This window comes from Podarcis pityusensis (genome assembly GCF_964106645.2).
Source record: "Podarcis pityusensis genome assembly, chromosome: 2".
In the NCBI taxonomy this organism is placed as follows: Eukaryota; Metazoa; Chordata; class Lepidosauria; order Squamata; family Lacertidae; genus Podarcis; species Podarcis pityusensis.
This window is the reverse complement of record NC_138029.1, coordinates 42,855,597-42,876,250: the sequence shown is the minus strand read 5'-3', so window position 1 is coordinate 42,876,250 and position 20,654 is coordinate 42,855,597. Positions and strand designations below refer to the sequence as shown.

The following is a 20,654-nucleotide window of genomic DNA, read 5'->3' as shown; positions in this document are numbered from 1 at the left end:
CTTACCGTATTTTTCTCTCCATTGGACGCACCGGACCATAGGACGCACCGGATCATAGGAGGGGGAGAACAGGGGAAAATTTTTTTTTCTTGTTCTCCCCGTCTAAAACAAGGTGCGTTCAAGGTACATTCACCAGAGCTTGTGGGGCTGGCGGTGGGGGGAAGCGCTGCTTTCCCCCAACGCCAGCCTCAAAGATCCCTGAAGCCTTTGGAGCGCAGCGCCCCGCTGCCCTGCAGAGGTTTGCGCGCAGCCGTCCCCAAGCTAGAGCAGCGAGACGGAGCCCTCCGTCTTGCTGTTCTGGCTTGGGAACAGCCTTGCTAGCTTCTGCAGGACAGAGGGGTGAAGGCACCCCGCTGCCCTGCAGAGGCTGTGCGCGCAGCCGTCCCCAAGCTAGAGCAGCGAGACGGAGCCCTCCGTCTCGCTGTTCTGGCTTGGGAACAGCCTTGCTAGCTTCTGCAGGACAGCGGGGTGAAGGCACCCCGCTGCCCTGCAGAGGTTTGCGCGCAGCCGTCCCCAAGCTAGAGCAGCGAGATGGAGCGCTCCGCTGTGCTCCGTCTCCCTGTTCTGGCTTTGGGCTTAGCGGCGCAGCCTGCATTCGCTCTATAGGACGCACACACATTTCCCCTTAATTTTTGGAGGGGGAAATGTGCGTCCTATAGAACGAAAAATACGGTAGTTTCAAAACAAGCCCGAGGCTTCATTCCAGCTTGTGCACAAACCACTAAACCATTATTATCAGTACTGAGGCTCAACTCTACCTTTTGCAAGCTTTCTGCTTCCTTATGACTGCCTACATCAGGCTTGTGAAGCCAAGGTGTTTGTTCCTTGTTCTTTTACTTTGACACTTGGCCTGTGGCCACAATACAACACTGGGAGTTGAATCTACAGTGCAATTTTATGTTTGTTTACTCAGAAGCATGACTCACACCTAAACACAAAATATTGCATACCGTTTCTATTACTGCAATAGAAAATCTTTTTTTTTTTTAACCTAGTTTACAGACCCCCTGAAGCTCATTCATGAACCACAGGTTAAGAACCCCTGCCTTACAGAATTAACTACTTTTAGCAGAGACTGAATGAAATTCATACAAATTTGAGAAACACTGCTATAAACTGTGAATTAATGCACTTCCACACTCTATTAGAATAGCAAAAGTAATGTAAATTGGCAGGCTCTAGATACAGAAGTAATTTACAAACAGGAGGTTCAAATTATATAACGTACAAGTATTATTAATGCATTATGGTTCTCAAAGCAGGAGACAGGCCTTCTGAGACAACAGTTTTAAGGATGGAAAGTTGTTCCCTAAAACAATGCACTGTGTGTGTTCAGTGGTTTAGCTCTGACTGAAAGCTCCTTATTTTTTCATCATATTGCTTTCTTCTTGGAACTTTTAAATCTTTCTATGTGACAAGATCCTGCTTCCACCCTTTTATTTTGGTCTACTTAGCTCCATACCTGAAATGATGAGCAACTGTAGTATTTTATTTAACCTCAGTCAGCTTCAATCCATTTTAAATCAATGCACGTTATGTTTCCCCAACAGTTTTATTCACGGTGGAAAACAGGTACAAAAGAAAGAGATATTTGACACTATTGTTGTAGCATCTCTCCTTTGGCTTTGTATGTAATGATTCCAGCACAAACACACATAATCATTAACTGTGAACACACAGCAGCACCAGAGAATGCAGAAGTTGGCTATCACTGCTCCAGGTCAAGAAAGGAGAGTTGACTGAATAATTACTACATGTTACCCCTATCAAACTAATGTCCTAGCATGACTACACAGAACTAAGGTTCGGCTAGAAAAGTCAGAAGTGCAACATTTGCCTTGCCTGAACAAAAAGCAAAAGGCAGAGGTCAACCTACAAGGTTCCTCAACAGAACCCTGTTTTCCTTAACTACCGGTATGCCTGGAGTAAGTGCATACAATTACCAAGCTGATTAATCCCCTATGTGCAGATTTCATGGCCAGCAAGAAAATCAATACTTCAGACTAACATGACATTCTTATTGTTACAAAAGGAGGGCTACCATGACATTTCCTGTTATATCCAAGTCGAGAGACTGTAGTTTAATCCTGATTTAATGATTTCAGATCTCGATTTGTAGTTTGAAATCAAACCATTGTCTCTTAAGCCTACATGATTATAAATACATCTCCTGCCCCCCAAAAGAAAATGGATTGGCAATCTCTTATAAACACACAGAAAGTAAGGGTGATTACAACGGTCAAGTACTGAACGTCCTCACTTAGCACAAGCCACTTGGGTCCTCCAATGGGCTCCACATAGCACAGCAGTTAGGAACCTCCAGCCCACAGATAAGGTGCTGCAGGAATCTTAATGTGGTCTACAAGGCTGTCTCCTTGAAATAATGCCTATCTGCCCCACACCTGTGATTTCAGGTGTAGGGGCAGGTGAAAGCAAGGCTACAAAAGAACAACTGAGAGCCTTAAAGGTGGGCTCCTGATAGTTCCTCTGCAAGTGAGGATTGCTGTAAATGCTAATTTGGTGCTGACAGCAAGCCCCACTGGGATCAGCTGCTCTATTGAGTTCTCAATCAAAAACTTCATGGGGTTCAGCCCATAGGGGGCTTGCGATAAGAGCTGATAAGAGAAATACTTCATTTTCCCACATGGTTGGATTTCAACAGTTGAAACTAAATCACACAGGCAAAGGAAAACACTCCACCAGAAAATACAGTGATTTCAAGTGATTTACAAATGAGCAACCTATCCCACAGGCCAAAGTGGCATGCAGGCATTGGGGGAAGTCTGAACTTGTCCACTGGCCAGATCCAGTTTTCCACCCCCGAGACAGGAGATAACCAGACTATAACCTGGACCTGTAAACACACCTTCCTTCTGAGTACTCAGGTGATAACTTTTAAATTGAGCATTGAATTAGTCATTAACATTGCAGTCATGTACATATACTTGTTTTTGCTTTTGCACTGTCTTGTGATTGGCCCATTTTGCCATCTCATTTATCTCATGCACTGGCAAAGGGGTGGGATTATTAAACATCTGAAGCAAAAAAGGAAAAGGAAATCCAAGCAGAATGGGTAGAAGCTAGTTTGGACTCTTAGCCAAATAATGCTGATAGTAGGTGAGCTATGATTTGATCCAGCAAGGAACTTGCGTCCTTAAGCCAAGCTGCATACTGAATATCATTTAGAAGTGACTAAGTTGTGCCCCAACTGTTGAAGAGTTCCTGTGTGCACAGTCGTGCTCTATAACAATACACATTGGTAGATCACAAGAACTCTAGTGCAAAACACTAAGGCAATAGAAAACTGAAGTTGGTCCACTCCTGGTCCCTTGAACAGTCAAATATTATCAATTAGATGCTAATAAACTTTTTAAAAACTTAATTGGTATGCTCTCTGCTGTGGGCTGGCTGACTTATATGCACAAAAGTGGGAACCACAAAATGCAAGCATGAAATTGTGGCAGTCACCTGTTATTTCCATGAGCAGCACAACATGCACTGTTTGCATACAGAACATAAAACCTTCACAAGCACACACAATGAAATTAGACATGGTGGCAATTCAAGGCCTATAACTCTGTAAGTTGTTCCTGTTCAGAGACCGCTACTGTTAAGCAAGAGGTCAGCTAGGGAAATTAGGTCCAATTGTTTAACTGGAGGCACAAAAGCAAAAAAGTTACAAGGCAGATAATGACAGTTCCTATGTAAATACATTGTAACAGGCCCTGATTCCTGCACTGTTGGGAAGTAAGGGGCCCTTACTACTGCAATTCTATCAAATGATCACACGATTCATTTTGAAATTCTTGACTTCATGGAATATTTGGTAGTATTTGATTATGGTTAAATAAACACTGTAGTGACTAGTAAATTAACTAGCCTATCAACTCTAGTCTATGTATTTGTCATGTAACTGGATACTATATTGCATATACAAATCTAAATCTGAATATATTTGAAGGCATTCCATTCAACCCTATCTGTTATTAAATGATAGGATCAATTAATCAAGGTCTATGGAATAATGTGTAAAGAGGGAAGAGAAATTTCTCTCTCACTGGAAGTGAGAGCAGTCTAATAAGAATAAATGGCAGTGGGTTCATAACATAAGACATGTTTGCACATAATAATAAGCACAGAGGTATTGGCTTCCCCTCATGGTTTGTTTAAAGAGAAATAAACCACAGGCTCTGGGTTGCATGAAATGCTAACTCAGTGCTGTGGTTAGCTTCTTCCTTCCTTGGCAAAAGTGAAGAGTGTGATTTGAGTAGCCTGCACCAGAACATAGCTTGTTCATGGTCAGCCAGTTTGTTTGTAACCAAGGGTTACCATAATGTGCCAACCAGGCTGAAGAGGTGTTTCTTCACATAGGACATAATAAATCTAGATATACATTGCAACAATGCATGGCAAAATTGTTGCCAACTTTCACGACTTCAAAAAAGGATTGGACAAAGTCACTGACTAGTAGGCACAGCATACAAAGCGCTGGGAATATTGCTATTTAAACACTTTATGAGTATGTACTAGGTATTAGGGTCAATCTGAAGCAGGACCACCTGGGTGAATTTTACCCGTATGCTTTTCATATAATCAGTTATCCATATATCCATATATAACCATATATCTTTATGATGATTTTATATAATCCATGCTTGAATCATGAAGGCTTTTGCAGAGCTTAAAGCAAATTGCTTAGATTTGAAAAATCCAAAAGGACCTCTGCCCCAGTTCTCTCCCCTTGTTCTTCTTATGTCCTCAATGTCTCGCCAACATAAGGGGGGAAGCAATAAATCTGATGTCCTGGCACTTTCCTCCTGTCCAGGCAGGGTCCTTAGCAGCTAAAACAGGAAAACACTAACCACAAATGTCCCCGTATAGCAGATGTTGCGTAGGAGAGCTATCAACAGCAGAACGGCCGGATAAAGTTCCTTTCTCCTTTCTTACCATAAAGCAAAGGAAAGGTCGAACTGATGTACAGACTGAAGAAAGCAGAAGTTGGGAGGGAACTCTTTACATGATCAGGGGGCAAGACTTGAATGCGCTCATTGGTTTTATTTTTGCTGCCGTGTCCGATTGTATTCGATTATGTCATGTATGTACTCAGGTATAAAGCCTCAGGGAGCTAGAGCTGGGGTGCCCACTCTCTGGAAACGATTCCACTGGGTCAATTATTGCTCAGCAATAAATATCACTTTCTTTTTCTCCATTGCTGCGTCTGTCAATTCTTGGACACAATTTGAGTGGGTCACAGGTACTTTACAAATCCTTGCAACAAATCAACAAGAAATGGCCATTGCCGTGGGGTGACATCCAGCATCATGCAAGCAGATTCCCACTTGTGCAACAAGACTTCTGCTTCCTTTCCCCTCACCCCATACGTACAACCTGAATGCTAGATTGACCTTTAGCTTAATTCAATAAAACAAATCATCATTCCATAGAAATTAACGGATCTAAGTCAGCTATGTTCATTAATGTCAATGAACCTACTCTAAGTAAGACTAACTTTGGATACAACCCTATGTATGCTATTATAGTACTCAAACTAATTGGTTTCTAGTGTAATCCTTGATATCAAACTCCTCACATGTGGTTAAACAACGTCTAGCAGGTTACAGGGTAGCTGCGAAGTCTTGAATTGCCGGAATCCAGCAGAAAGAGATAAATAAGAATGTTCTACCCTTTCTGGTGCTTCTAGGCCAGTGCTTTTCTAATCTTGGATAACCTTCCTGGTTGTATTTATGTGCCAACTTAAGGACCCTTGAGGTCCTTTGAGCCACAAAACCCATAGATACATGCCAAAATCATTAATACATGAAACACCTATCCAAACATCTTCCCAAACCTGCCACCCTCCCATTAGCCTCAGGAAGCAGGTCCAAAACATCTAGAGGGGCATCTCTACACCATGTCCCAGGTATCAAAAAAACACTACACTAAGCAAAGGCTGTGTGGCATGAAAAACAGTTAAAACACAGTATTTGTAAATCAGAAATGGAAGAGGTGTTATAGTTTTAAAAACAGCTACCAACATGATCTCCTGAGATGTTATTGGACTCTAACACTGATCCAACCCAGCCAGCATGGCCAATGGTCAGGAATAACAAGGGTTATAGCCAAACATCTTGCCAGCAATACCTACCCAAAGTATTATCAGCTTTTATTTTTATTCCCTTAGCCATATACAGTATTCTGCAAAAAAATTCCTTGCTCAAGGATGTAACTAGCCTGGACCATGATGTGACACCACCACACAGTGTAGTTTTTAACCCCAAAAGAGGATGGCTTAATAACAATACTAAGCCAAACTGTGCAACAGTACATCATTGGTTCAAAAGTTTGTGAATAACTGATTACAACTACTATTATCAATTTGTTTCTGGATAACAATTATATATTGCTACAGTGGGGACTGGATGGAAATGGAAGAGCAGAAAGAAGACTGGCTCCCTTTAGAAAAAGTTCTCAAAACTGTTCAAATGGTCATAAATTGCTGACAACTGTGATCTCTAACGATGCTATTTTGCTTCCTTAAAAAATGGGCAATGAGAGACCTAGAAGTCAGGTATGCCACCCTCATTACCTATTTTACAGTCTCTTGAATAAATAAAAAGGAACATTTAGAAGTAGAAATAAGATTGAGACTGGAACGTAGAAAGCTGTCTTATACGGATTCAGACCATTGGGTCCATCTAGCTCAGTACTGTCTATCTACATTGACTGGCAATGGATCACCAGGGTTTCAGACAGGAGTCTCTCCCAATCCTAACTAGAGATGCCAGGGATTGAAATTAACAATAAAGCAGATGTAGAAAGAGAGTCAACGTAATCTATTAATTTTCAGTACTTTTTTAAAAAAAAAGTTACCATAAATATTTTATAATACGCTTTTATTTATTATATTTAAAATTAGTTACAAGTTTTATACTGAGAAGTCCATAAGGCAGCAATAAATTGAAGAGATGGTATAACCACAAAAACCCAAGATCGATAAAAATGGCTATATTCTAACATTTACTTAAAATTACTCAGTCACCTAAATACAGTGGTGCCTCGCAAGACGAAAAACTCACAAGACGAAAGAGTTTTTCGTTTTTTGAGTTGCTTCGCAAGACGAATTTCCCTATGGGCTTGCTTCGCAAGACGAAAGTGTCTTGCAAGTTTGTTTCCTTTTTCTTAAAACCGTTAATACCCGTTAAAACCGTGCTTCGCAAGCCGAAAAAATCGCAAGCCAAAAAAACTCGCAGAATGAATTAATTTCGTCTTGCGAGGCACCACTGTAAAAGTCAAAATGTCATATTCTTTTCTTGTGCTCAAGTTAACACTGATGTTTCTCATCACTTGATTCTTCATAAAAGGTTTTTATTGTCTGAACACTTAACGCAAGTCAGCATAAAGGAAGATTCTGGAAACCTCATTAGGACTGATCATGCAACTGAACAAGAAACATCATATCAAACAGCAAGTTAAATATGTCTTACAATCCTAGCTCCAAATTTTAATGAGATGTTTCTGGTCCTTACCAGATGTGTTTTCAACGATGATTAGTGTATAGTGGCATGATAACAGAATGGATCAAGTACAGAATCCACCAAAATTCAAAATTAGCTAAACATATAGTACATGAAACATAAATAAAATGGTACATATTGAGTTTGTATATTTTAGCTAGAATTCCAGATGAGTTTACATAATTTTAAGGGGACAGAATTCCAAAACCCCTGTATAAAGTTTATTCAAGATTTACTATTTCTCTAAAGAAAATTTGCTATATGAAGCTTCAGTAGTGAAGTCCTCCTGCAGCTAGCAGGTCTGTCTTCATTCTGGCCCTCCCTAACAATGTGAAGATCTCCTTGAAAATCTCAACACATAGAACAATTGAACATGGGTATCTTCTCCCATAAATGTCTACAATCTTAGCACCTCTCACTTTACACCACAAATTACCAACATCTGAAGTCTCAAACTAACTTTCGTGGCAGTCATGAGCAACCTGACTTCACCATTAGGTTAGCACCATCTAGCAGTAAGGACTTCATCATTATGGAGCGCATGCATTTAGGTACAAGCCACAATAAATTTCTTTTTTGGAAATTTTGCATAATAACAAGGTTTTTATTTTCTGTAGAACTAAAACCTAGGGCAAACATTTTATCACATCTTGATTAAAATTTAATGTGGCCACCAGTTGGGGGGCACACCAGTTAATTATTTCTGCATTATAGTCCCCCAAAGTAATTTACCCACAGTTGTACAAAATGTGGCAAAAGGTAACTTGTGATACTTAAATTTCTGAACACTTGCACATTTTATCAAGATGTGATAAAGCACGTCCAGTTTGTTCTACATTTTATAAACCAAGCAAAAGCAGAATAAAATATAAGAAATAATACACATTATTATATGTGAAAAATATGGAGTTGTCGACTAAGCATGCAGAGTTGGAGACCACCAATCCTGGTCCATTTGGCCATGCAGTGTTCTGTAGAAGAGAATCAATTTGGATGTAGTTGGGAAGTCATTCTCTTTGATATGCACAGATACAGCCAAAGTACAAATACTATTTACACCAAGCTATAATTGATTCCAATGCATATCACTAGTTCTACGAAGTTAGATGGATTATATGTAAGAGAGAAAGATTTTTATCTTCATAGTAAAATGTATCAATAATTTTTAATGTATTTTTATTAAAGATTTATTGGTTTACAAAAGTATGTGCAATGTCTCTTTTTTCAAGTTACAGATATTAGTGTTACATCAGGAAGAAAAGGGGGTAAAGAGATGGAGGGGGAGAATGGTGAGTGGGGGTGGGGTCAGGTGGCAATGTTTCTATTTTACTTAATGTATGTGTGGGGTTTTGTGTCAGCGTCGCTTGTGCAGGTTCTCTTTGCTATTCGCTTGTGTTCCTCTGGTGCTGAGAGGTTAGGGGTTGGCCTAGGGTGTAACTGTTCATTCGTGATTGGCTGTGGTGAACTTTGTTTTCATGTGTGAGTGGGGTAGGTGGATGTTTTGGATCAGGTTAGCCATATTGATTTGTATGCTGTTGGTGGATTCTTGTCGTCGTCTTGTTGGGCTATGTATATGATAAAGGGGAGCCATACTGGGGTGACGGCGTCTTCTTCTATTTGTCCCCGTGTCAGTTTCAGTGTATTGGTTAATTTTTCTAGTAAGGCTGTTTTCCATACCATTTGTTACCATTGGTCCATGCTTACTCTTGACAGGTCTCTCCAGTGTCTGGTTATGGTGTTTCTGGTTGCTGAGAGTAGGTGGGTTATGAGTTAAATGTATCAATAATTTAAGACAGACTAGGGAGCCTCAGGTTACATCCAACTAAGCTGTCCCATTTCTGCAGGTTGAAAGCCTTGTTTGTGTGACTTCCTCGCCCTCTCTTCTCTACACACCCTTCCAAATCTGCTTCAGAGGTTTTGGGAAAACTCCAGAGCAGATCTGTGGATGCCGCAGGGGAAGAAGTCCCATTGCACAGGTGGAAGTACTTGGGCCAATGGCATAACTTCTTTGGATACAGGCTTTAGGGCCAAATGAGGCCTTCCAGGCCGCTGTATTCGCTCCCCAGGATTCTCTCTAGGCCATAGTCCTTTTCAGGCTACACCCCTCGCTGGCTGTGCTCTGTACCCTCTTGAATACTTTTGCTTAGTTGAAAGTGTCCTGGACTTATGATAATGACTCTAGGTTGCCTGAGTTTTTGTGTGGCTGAAATGTAAAAGCAAGCCTAATAGACAAAAATCAGCAGAGATTCAGGGTTACTATAATACAGGAGTGGTCAACTCCCAAGAGACTGCGATCTACTCACAGAGTTTAAAAACTGGGAGTGATCTACCCCATTTTTAGGGGTTCAGGTCAAACATTTTGAGCTTTTTTAAGGACAGAAAGCCCTGTTTTGGGGGGGTTCAGGTCTAAGTTGTTGAGCTTTTCTTAGGGGAGCCAAAGGTGTTGAGCTTCTTTCGGGGGAGCCAGTGATCTACTAGTGATCGACCACAGACGTCCAATGATCTACCGGTTGGACGTGCCTGCTATAATACATTAAGATTGTAAGTCAAGCCAGGGGGAGACAAGAATGGAATGAGTCAACAACTTGGAAGATGCAGAAAGTATTTCAGCTGGGATGAGGAGGAGTGAAGACTCAAAGTAATAATGAGGGAGAAAATGGAGCACCTCCAGGAAGACTGACTAATCAGGAATACAGATATCACAATGAAGTGTTCAGATAATGTGGAATCAAAATAAGAGAACTACAGAACAAAATGAACTATGAGGCAGTTAACATCCAAGATGAAAGCAGGAATTTGGAATTTTTTCTGTACACATTCTAAGTTGTTCCAGTTCATTAAATAGCTTGCATGATACTGATCAAATAACTTAAGGAACAGCAAGATGCTTACATCTTATCTACATTCACTAACTAGGCACATACTGCAGATGTTCGACAGTACACCAGTTGACCAAACTGGGGCCACGGTTTAGGAGATCCAGGGCAAGCTACCCTCAGTGGTTCCCTCTCAATGATGCCCCCCCCTGCATCTGCTAATTGGAGGACAGGTGCATGCCTGCCCCAGGTGGTGCATCAAACAAGTACCAGGGTAACATGGCACACATTAACTTGCCCATGCCATAATGTTGATTACATTGGGGCAGTGCTAGGGAGGACAGGTGCATGGACCAGGAGCTTCACTCATCAATACCAATGGGCTGCACCTCCATTCCCTTCTAGCCATCACCATGCTAATTACAGTGGCCCTAACATACACGTGTTGGGAATGGCACTAGCATAATGAACAAGGTGGTGGTGAGTAAAGATGCACTACATAGGGTCAGCCACCCCCCCAGGTTGAACCACATCCGCTATGGTGGTAGCAGTGAGCCCTGTTGGGGTTCCATCATTCACTCAAGTGTGCCATGTACTGGTGCTGAGTTAGTGACCAAAATATATTCAAGGCTAGCTTAACCGGAAACACTCTTTAGCACTTCCCTCAAAAGACGTCTACCTAATTAGGAACACAGGCACAGCCAGATGTGTCAATAAAAAATAACGAGCATTCCTGCCTACACAAACTCATGCTAGTTGTTTGTAGCATAAAACAGGGGGAGGAGGAAGAACCAACATTTGTAATGTTTCCAAGCCTGGTAGCCCAAATAAAATTCTTACACACCACAGGTGACTAGATGAGTGGCTACTCTGATAATGGGCCTTTCTTACTGGGGTTATACAGTGGAATAGTGCTCAGCCTGTAAAAAGGTAAAATTATCATTAAAATTATTTTATTGTAAAAGATGAGGCAAGTGAGAGAAGGGGGGGGGTTATATTACTTGCTGCCTGTAATGTGAGGCCGTTACACTGTAAGTGACAGTGACACTTGAACAGTCATTGTTACACTGCTGCAGTTCCTGCATTAGCTAGAGGAAAAACACTGTCCTAGTGAGTCATTGGTAGGGAAGCTAGATTTCTGCATAAAAGAAGGCCTAGTAGAAAAGAGGTATTAATGCCCTGCAACAAGATTAATTCTTTTTTTTATTATTATTAAAAAAAACCTGTAACTCAACTGCAAGTAAAACATAGCGCAGCATCCAGCTATTGTGTCCTGCCACTGCAAGGATTTCTGTTTGGCCAATGGAACCTCCTCCCTCTCTTTCCCTCATGTGTGCCCTTAGTCTTTCCTAGGAGTTTTCCTTAACTCCTAGGAGTTGTGGAGGCGAGATGGGGGGAAATCTGCTGTGCAAGCAGGAATGCTTGTTCTGATGGAACACACTAATTGGATACCACTGGTGGTTGTTTAACCACCTGGGTGAATTTATGTTTCCTAATATTTAGCTGTTGCTGTTGGAAGCTATGCAAATATATTCATATTTTGTATGAAGCTTTTAAATGCTTGCAGGTGGTAGTTTGGGAGTACTTGTTGATCTGGCACTCCTGTTTGTTGTGCAGGTGGTGGCTGTAAGGTGTGTTTTTTTCCAGCATTAGCTGGTACGTCAACTACATTACATCTCTTCCTGACAAGAACCTACTCTGTGGAATGTCTTGCCAAAATGGGATTTCCCAGGTCCATTCCTTATATTGCTTTAAGTGGTTGGTGAAGACCTGGCTCTTTCAAAAGGCCTTTGGGGTTAATTATGTAATTTTTGCTGGTTTAGAGTTCTATGCTATCATCTTCCCAGTTAGAATTTGTTCTGTTGGATATTAACATTAGTTAGAGCATTTATGAGGCCATTTTTGTTTAAGTGTTTTTGTTTGTTTGTTTGTTTTTGGTAGAGATGTCCCAGGATGTTTCCAGGATTGGCTCGTTTCCACTCAGCTTGCTAAATTCCAGAAACCCTAGAATCTCACACAACAAAACAACATTTTACTGTAAATAATCAGTACAAGATGACTCACTCAGCTGTCATTGTACTAGTACCAAATCTAAAATTATTTTTAACTCTTTCAAACTATCAGTCATCCAATGCCATTAACATACAAGAGCCTCGCCTCACAAGATAACCCAGGGTGGACACGCAAAAGCAGAACACCAAATTTTCATATACAAAAACACATTAAGTAACATATATACAAACACATTACCTTGAGGCAGAGTTTATCCTTGCCTGATTTCTCTCCTGTCTTCACTCTCTAATCTCCATTTTTTACACTTAACTACGAAGTGTAAATCTGCACAAAGAATAAAATATTAGATTAGTATAAAATAAAATAAAATCAAGAAACAAAAATACAGTTTAACATTTCAAGTTCAACTTATGAAATTGTGAGGCATCTTTAAACTCAAATCCAGCCATGTAATTTCCAGGTTTTTCACTATCTTGAAAAGGGATGTTATGAAGGTGAGAACTGCCTTACTATGGCAGCCCAAAAGTGTTCTGGTTCCATCAATGGTCAGTGAAATGCCTTTAGTAAAGCTTATAAGCAGGGTATGAACATATTCACAATATCTCAATTTTTGCCCCCAGCATTAAGAGTTAGAGCTGTTTTGGTAGGCAGCTGTAGATGGATGTAACCTCTGTGCAGGACAATCCTATGTTGACCATTGTGGTTATTTGTGTTGACATTGAAGTTACACTTACCACCATTTGACACATTAAACATGACTACCAAGGGTAAAGGCTTAAAAAATGGATTTACTCCTCCAATACCAAACAGATCACAGCTGGAGAAAATATAGCAAAGAGGAAATCATTAGTCTTTTTTCTCCCACGTTTCTACTAGACAGCAGAAAGGGAGGCCTGAACTTTTATGTTGAAGCTTTAGTCTATTCACCTTCTCCACACTGTGCATGATTTTATACACTTCTTACTCATCTTTTCTCTAAACTAAAAAGCCCCAGATGTTATAACCTTTGCTCATAGGGGAGTTTCTCCATCCACTTGATATTTCTGGCTGCCTTTCCCCCCCCTTTCATAACACTAGAACTTGATGCCATCCTATGAAGTTGAATGTTGGAACACACAGAAGAACTTCTTCACATAGTAGAACTATGGAATTGCTCCCACAAGATTTAGTGATGGCCACCAACGTGGCTTTAAAAGAGCATTAGCCAAAGTAATGGAGAATAAGACTAACAATAGCAACCACCCACAACAGCTCTGTTTTACTTCCCCTCTTGGAGGAACTGTGCCTTTGAATACCAATTGCTAGGAATCACAAATTGAGATAATGCTATTGCACTCAGGTCCTGCCTGTTGGTACCTGACCTTTAAAGCCCTAAAGGGCTTCAAGCCAGTATACCTGAAAGAGAGCCTCCACCCCTATCTTTCAGCCTGAGGTCCACTTCGGAGGGTCTTCTGGCAGTTCCCCCACTGCGAGAAGTGAAGATACAGGGAACCAGGCAGAGGGCCTTCTTAGTAGTGGCGCCCTCCCTGTGGAACACCCTCCAACCAGATGTCAAGGAGATGGAGATAAAGAACTATACAAGTTTTAGAAGCCATCTGAAGTTCTTGTATTGGGAACTTTTTAATGTTTGATATTTCATTATTATTTTTCTTTTGCTAGAAGCCACCCAGAATGGCTGGAGAAACCCAGTCAGATTGGCGGAGTATAAATATTAACAACAACAACAACAACGCCTTCCCAGAGGCACCTGGTTGGCTATGGTGAAAACAGAATGCTGTACAAGATGGACCTTTGGCCTGATGCAGCAGGGTATTTCTTATGTTCCTAAAATCATAAAACCATAGAATTGTAGAGCTGGAAGTGAACATGAGATTCATCTAGTCCAACCTCCTGCAATACAGGAATCTTTTGCCCAATGTGGGCTTGAACCTATGACTCTTAAGATTAAGAAACTCGTGCTCTACTGACTGACCTATCCTAGAGTCTGTTAGGTGATAATACTATTCTGCCTTGAAAACACATGATTTGGGTGATCATGGTTGTATTAAACAGCACCATTAACGGCTTTCAACAGAGCTGTCAAACATGGCAATGAATGACACCTTTAGAAGTATACCACATGCCCTGGGATAAAAGTTATTCAACTGCCAATAGTGAATGACTTCTATTTAAGGGGGAAACCAAACATCATATCACAATGATCTAGTAAACTCTTTCATCAACACCTTTTAAAATATTTTTTACCCACAATTGTGTCTCCACGCATCTGAACCGGTTACAAACTTTCCTTGAGTCAACCATTTATTGGCAATGATCCTGATGAAGTTAGTTATCTCACTGATTTTATCCGCTAAGTGTCACTCAGGGAAACAAGGGAACCAATTACTACACCACCTCATGTAAACACTTCACAAGTCTGAAAACAAAGTCTACTCGTCCCACTCCCCCACCACCTTCTATTAATCACCATGGTTTGGGCTGGTCCTGCAAATGACGATTGCAAACTGGGATCTGATCCTGGTCTGCAGGGCAAATGTAGGCCATGTTTTGTTACCGTATTTTTCGTTCTATAGGACGCACTTTTTCCCCTCCAAAAATTAAGGGGAAATGTTTGTGCGTCCTATAGAGCGAATGCAGGCTGCGCCGCTAAGCCCAAAGCCAGAACAGGGAGACGGAGCACTGCGGAGCGCTCCATCTCGCTGTTCTAGCTTGGGGATGGCTGCGCGCACAGCCTCTCCAGGGCAGTGGGGTGCCTTCACCCCGCTGTCCTGCAGAAGCTAGCAAGGCTGTTCCCAGGCCAGAACAGTGAGACGGAGGGCTCTGTCTCACTGTTCCAGCTTGGGGATGGCTGCGCGCACAGCCTCTCCAGGGCAGCGGGGTGCCTTCACCCCGCTGTCCTGCAGAAGCTAGCAAGGCTGTTCCCAAGCCAGAACAGTGAGACGGAGGGCTCCGTCTCACTGTTCTAGCTTGGGGATGGCTGCGCGCACAGCCTCTCCAGGGCAGCGGGCACTGCGCTCCAAAGTCTTCAGGGATCTTTGAGGCTGGCAGAGGGGGAAAGCAGCGCTTCCCCCCCCCCACCAGCCCCACAAGCCTGGGTGAATGTACCTTGAACGTACCTTAGAGGGGGAGAACAAGAAAAAAAACTTTTTCCCTGTTCTCCCCCTCCTATGATCCGGTGCGCCCTATGGTCCGGTGCGTCCAATGGAGCGAAAAATACGGTAGTTCCTTGTAACAATGAACTGATTTTCTACAAATCAGGAAGAAATTCAGTAAGTGGGCTGTGCTGAGAAAGAGAACTCATCCCTTTAACAGCTAGCCACAGCTTGGCATATGTAAACTGACCTTCTGTGTTTGATTTACTATTTTACATGTTCCATAAACGACAACACAGCAAACTACCATTTTGCTCATGACCAAGGCATGCACGACCACCAACACACGTGCCGTTTTCAGCCCTGGAAGGAGGCAGAACAGGCTTATGCATGCAATGACGGAGAACACAACCCCCACACAAACAGGGGGTTGCCTGTATTTTTAAATTTTCTTTCAAATTCTGAATGTTCAGTGCCACAAAAGTTGTAACCCATTCAAAAGGATGCACAGATATTAAATTTAAACAGATTACAAAAACCTCAAGTATTTAAAACTTTTAGCCATAGAAAAACATTCTGTATTTCCTCTGAAACTCCCGTCCGTTATGCAAATAAATTGTAAAATGTTAACTATAGTTCAGCCTTTCACTTAGGAACAATCTTTAAGGTTCAAATACACCAAGTATATCTACCAATGGAAAAAGTTTAAAAGAATTCACAGATAAATCCAAGTCAGTCTTACAGTGATTCCAGAGAGAAGATAAAGAAGTGCAGGGTTACTGAATTGTGTTGCTCTATCTGAAAGACACTTATTTCCAAGATTTGTATCTCACCATAGAAGTTGCATATTTTAAAAGTAATTTCTTGGCATCCAATGTTTCAAGTTTTCAACAGCTTGCCAAATAATAGGTCATATTACTCAAAAGAAGTTAGTGGAATTTTAAAGATGTAGTAGACAAATTCGATTTCTTGCAAATTAATATTTGCACTGCTTATCAGTCCAAGCTTTCTGGCAGAATGAATGTTGTTCTACTTGTTTTCCTTGCCAGTACTATTGCTGCACATTTCATCATCTCTTCAATGTCAATCGTTTCAGTGCAATGCTGCACATTAAGGGGACAACTAAGAAACCCAAAGCTGTACTGTTTTACAAAAGATAGGGAATACTAAGGTTTTTTTAAAAAGCCTGTATGGACTTACAGAAACAGAGGGCAAGCTCCATCCCTGCATGGGTGAAATATCCACATGCTATAACAGAGCTTTCTGCCTGCCCACAATTCCATGCACAATGGAAGAGAGGTGCTAAGCATTACAGTCAATGAGATGTCTCTGTGTGTGCCTCCTATCTCCTGTCCACTCCTTCACTCCTCTACTTGAATTCCCTAAGAGTGGCACACAAAGACTCCTGCTTGTACACATTAAAAAGGAAGGTTGTAAAGCAGAATTCTGTTAAGCCCTTCAGAGATACCTCCACTGTGATTGTGTGAGAAAGAATACACACTATTTATTAAAATATGACTTGACTCAAAACCCCAGACTGTCCCCCCATTTTACAGGAACATATCATCAACATTTACCCCAATGCAAAACTCACCTATGGATATTAATGACAAATGAGCTTACTGGAAGCAAGAATTAGGTTACAAATTGGGTAGTATTTACTCAAATCTAATGCTCACTTTTTTGGCCAAATTACGTTCCAAAAATTAAGGTGCACATTAAATTCGATAGCACATTAGACTCGAGTAAATACGGTATGAAATCAACTCAAAGAAATTTTAATCTATAAATATTCACATTTTTAATCAACCAATATGCATAAACCTGAAAATGCCCCAAACCAAGAGTTCTAAGGGAAAAAAATCTAGGGTGGTAACCTACTAAGCTATTGTGCAAACAGAACAACTTCTGCTCCCATGAGGAACTTTCCCTCCCATGAGCCTGCACCCTCAAAATGTGCTCTCAGTGCTCTGGAGGTTTTCCAACCCTCAAGAGCACATCTGGAAACAATTGGGGGGGTGGAAGTTCCATCACACAATGAGAAGAATCCTTACTTGATTCACCCATTCATTTCTATTCATTAATAACAGGGGCCAGTTATATGCATCTACACCCCAAATAATGAACCCAGTAGCCTTACTTGAACATTAGAACATAAGAAGAGCCTGCTGAATCAGGTCAACTACCCATCTAGTCCAGCTTCCTGTGGCCAAACAAAAGGCCTGTGGGAAACCCGCAATGACAAATGGAGCACAAGAATAATAGAATCTTAAGAGATGGAAAGGATCCAAGGGTAATCTAGTCCAACACCCTGGAATGCAGGAATCTCAGCTAAAGCATCCATGACAGATGGCCATCCAACCTCTGCTTAAAAACCTCCAAGGAAGGAGAGTCTGTTCCACTGCCAAGCAGCTCTTCCTGTCAGAACACTCATGACTCCTGTGGTTTCTAACATGGAGTGTGGAATAACACAGAATGAGCAATACATGCCCTGTTGCTCCCCCACCACATGAATTCTCGCATATTCACACACACAATACATATCTTACTCTAACACACACCCCACATACTTGAGCAACCCCACAACATACAGAAACGCTCATATGCTGAGCGAACAGAGAAGTCCTCATTGCTCCTTCTCTCCTCAGACAGGTTTTTTCCCCCAAGGCCTCTCCACAAAGCTGATAAACTGCCTGGATACCAACTCCACATAGCTCACGAGCAACAAATGGCCAGCTGAATGGGCCTAAAAAGGTCAAGCAGCCAGATTTTCTGTCTGGGTGGACAAGCCCAGATTATAATAGCATCATTCACCACTTAATACAGATCCATTAGAAAAAACTCGGCTGATGTCCATCTCAGGTTGCTTTAAATTTCGCACATAAGCTGAATAGATTTCCACTCCTACAACCAGACTTCACCTTTCTTCTCCCCCCCCCCCCCCGCAACTGTCTTGCACGCTCAAAATCTACCCAGGAAGAGATCTGGGGGAGAGGCAGGGGCAAGGAAAGAAAGAATGACAGAATCATTGAACTGTAGAGTTTGAAGGGATCCAGAGGATCCTCTAGTTCAACCCCCTGCAATGCAGGAATCTTAACTAAAGCATCCATGACAGATGGCCATCCAATCTCCGCTTAAAAACCTACAAGGAAGGAGAGTCCACCACCTTCCAAGGTAGACCATTCCACTGCCAAACAGCTCTTACTGTCAGAAAGTTCCTTCTGATGTTGAGTTCGAATCTGCTTTCTTGTAACTTGAAGCCAATGGTTTCAGCCCTACCCTACGTAGCAGAAGAAAACAAGCTGGCTCCATCTTCCATGTGACAGATATTTGATGGCCATATCTCCTCTCAGTCTCCTCTTATCCAGGCTCAACATACCCAACACCATCAACCATTCCTCATAAAGTTTTGTTTCCAGACCCTAGGTCATCTTGGTTGCCTTCCTCTGCACACATTTCAGCTAATCAATATCCTCCTTAAATTGTGGCGCCCAGAACTGGACACAGTACTCCAGGTGTGGTCTAACCAAGGCTTAATACAGTCGTACCTTGGTTTTCGAACTGCGTAGTTCGAGAACATTTTGGCTCCCAAATGCCGCAAACCCAGAAGTGACTGTTCCTGTTTGCGAACTATTTTTGGAAGCTGCACATCCGACGGGGCTTCTGCAGCTTCCGATCGGCTACAGGAGTTTCCTGCAGCCAATCAGAAGCTGTGCTTTGATTTCCAAACATTTTGGAAGTCGAACAGACTTCCGGAACGGATTCCATTGGACTTCCAAGGTACAACTGTACAGTGGGACTATGACATCCCTTGATTTGGACACTTTACTTCTGTTGATGTTGAAAGATTATGTCCCCACTGTGTTAATGGAATTCTATTTGTGCGACACTGGATTCCGCATCATCACCACCTCCTCACTGGTATACAAGCATGCTCTGTGGTGTGCTCTGTCAGATTTAGTTTGACCTTTCCACCACTTACACTCAAGTCTTCCATCTGTTTGATGTTCTTCAACTTCACAAAAATCTAAAAAATCTCCAAAACAGTCACAGGGTGGATGCAACCCATCAACTGCTTCACTCAGTTTCCTACTGACCTATTCCACCTAGCCACAAAATAAAAGCAGCAGACAGCTTTGTGCACTCTTCATTAATGAACAGTTGGTCAATCCACAGATGCATGGAGATGCTCTTTGTGGCGTGAATGTAAAATTGCAGATGAAGTTACAGATAATAATGTTCTATCTTGTTAGGAAGAAGAAATAATCACCTCAGGCAGTATCTAAAGAAGTAGTGAGAGTCCATGACCTGTTAACAGAAACTGAAACCTCCCCATTTCATGTTTTTCGAAGTGAGACAATTAAAGGCAAATATGTAAGAAAAATAATTGGCCTGCAAGTATTTTAGTTTTAACTAGGGGACTGTTATGCCAAATTACCGTACATACAACCAAAATGTATGGTTATTGAACATTTGCTATTATCTAATACTGTATACTAGGGAATTCCCCCAACAGAGAGAGGTACCAATGACAGACAGCTATGTTGTTGTTGCTATGATTATTATTTATTATTTTTATTCTAGTTTTAGCTATAAAGAGAATTCAAACAGATGAGATGTTTTTTATTTTAATCCAAGTGCTAAATTAATGAGTACTTTGAAATTTCCCCAATTGTTTAACCATGGGATTGAGTACTTCCTTCCTTCTGACATGCATTTCACATGCCAAGTTAAACCATTGTTAGGGCCATCCAAAGATAGCACTTAACAAGTTCCAAAATGTTGTTTCAGATCATGGCTTAAGTGGGATCCTATGTTAGCTCTAACTGTAATTAGCATGGCTGCCAATGTAACGGGTAACTATGATTAAGCCTGGAAGTGGAGTGAGAATAAATACTCCAGAATCAGGGGGCAGAAAGACTATTCCATTTGACTGCATGGTTAAGTAAGTAATAAGCAGTGATAAGTCTGAACTGGCCCTTTCTCGCAATGTATTATGTTGTATGTTAGCTACTTCCACAAAGGAAATCATAGCACAGTTTCAGACAAACTGGCCATTCAAAAGTCAAACTCCAATACTTTCCACCAAATAGGGCCATGTGGCTTGAGCTTCTGAAAACAGATAGTCCCACACTCTCACTCTTCAAGCAGCAATTATCTGTAGCAGAAGTGGAGGAAATGTTTGCAACAAAAATGAATAGATTGCATCACTAATTACA

At 41.5% G+C, this 20,654-nt stretch overlaps 1 protein-coding gene across 5 annotated transcripts in view; it reads right to left on the bottom strand.

Moving 5' to 3' along the window:
- BRD4 (bromodomain containing 4) overlaps positions 1 to 20,654 on the bottom strand; it is a 76,338-nt gene that overhangs the window by 43,534 nt on the left and 12,150 nt on the right. For all 5 annotated transcript variants that reach the window (XM_080996520.1, XM_080996524.1, XM_080996523.1 and 2 more), the window contains exon 2: positions 12,581 to 12,667. The gene's annotated coding sequence lies outside the window, so the exon portion shown is untranslated. The remainder of the gene's footprint in view (positions 1 to 12,580; positions 12,668 to 20,654) is intronic.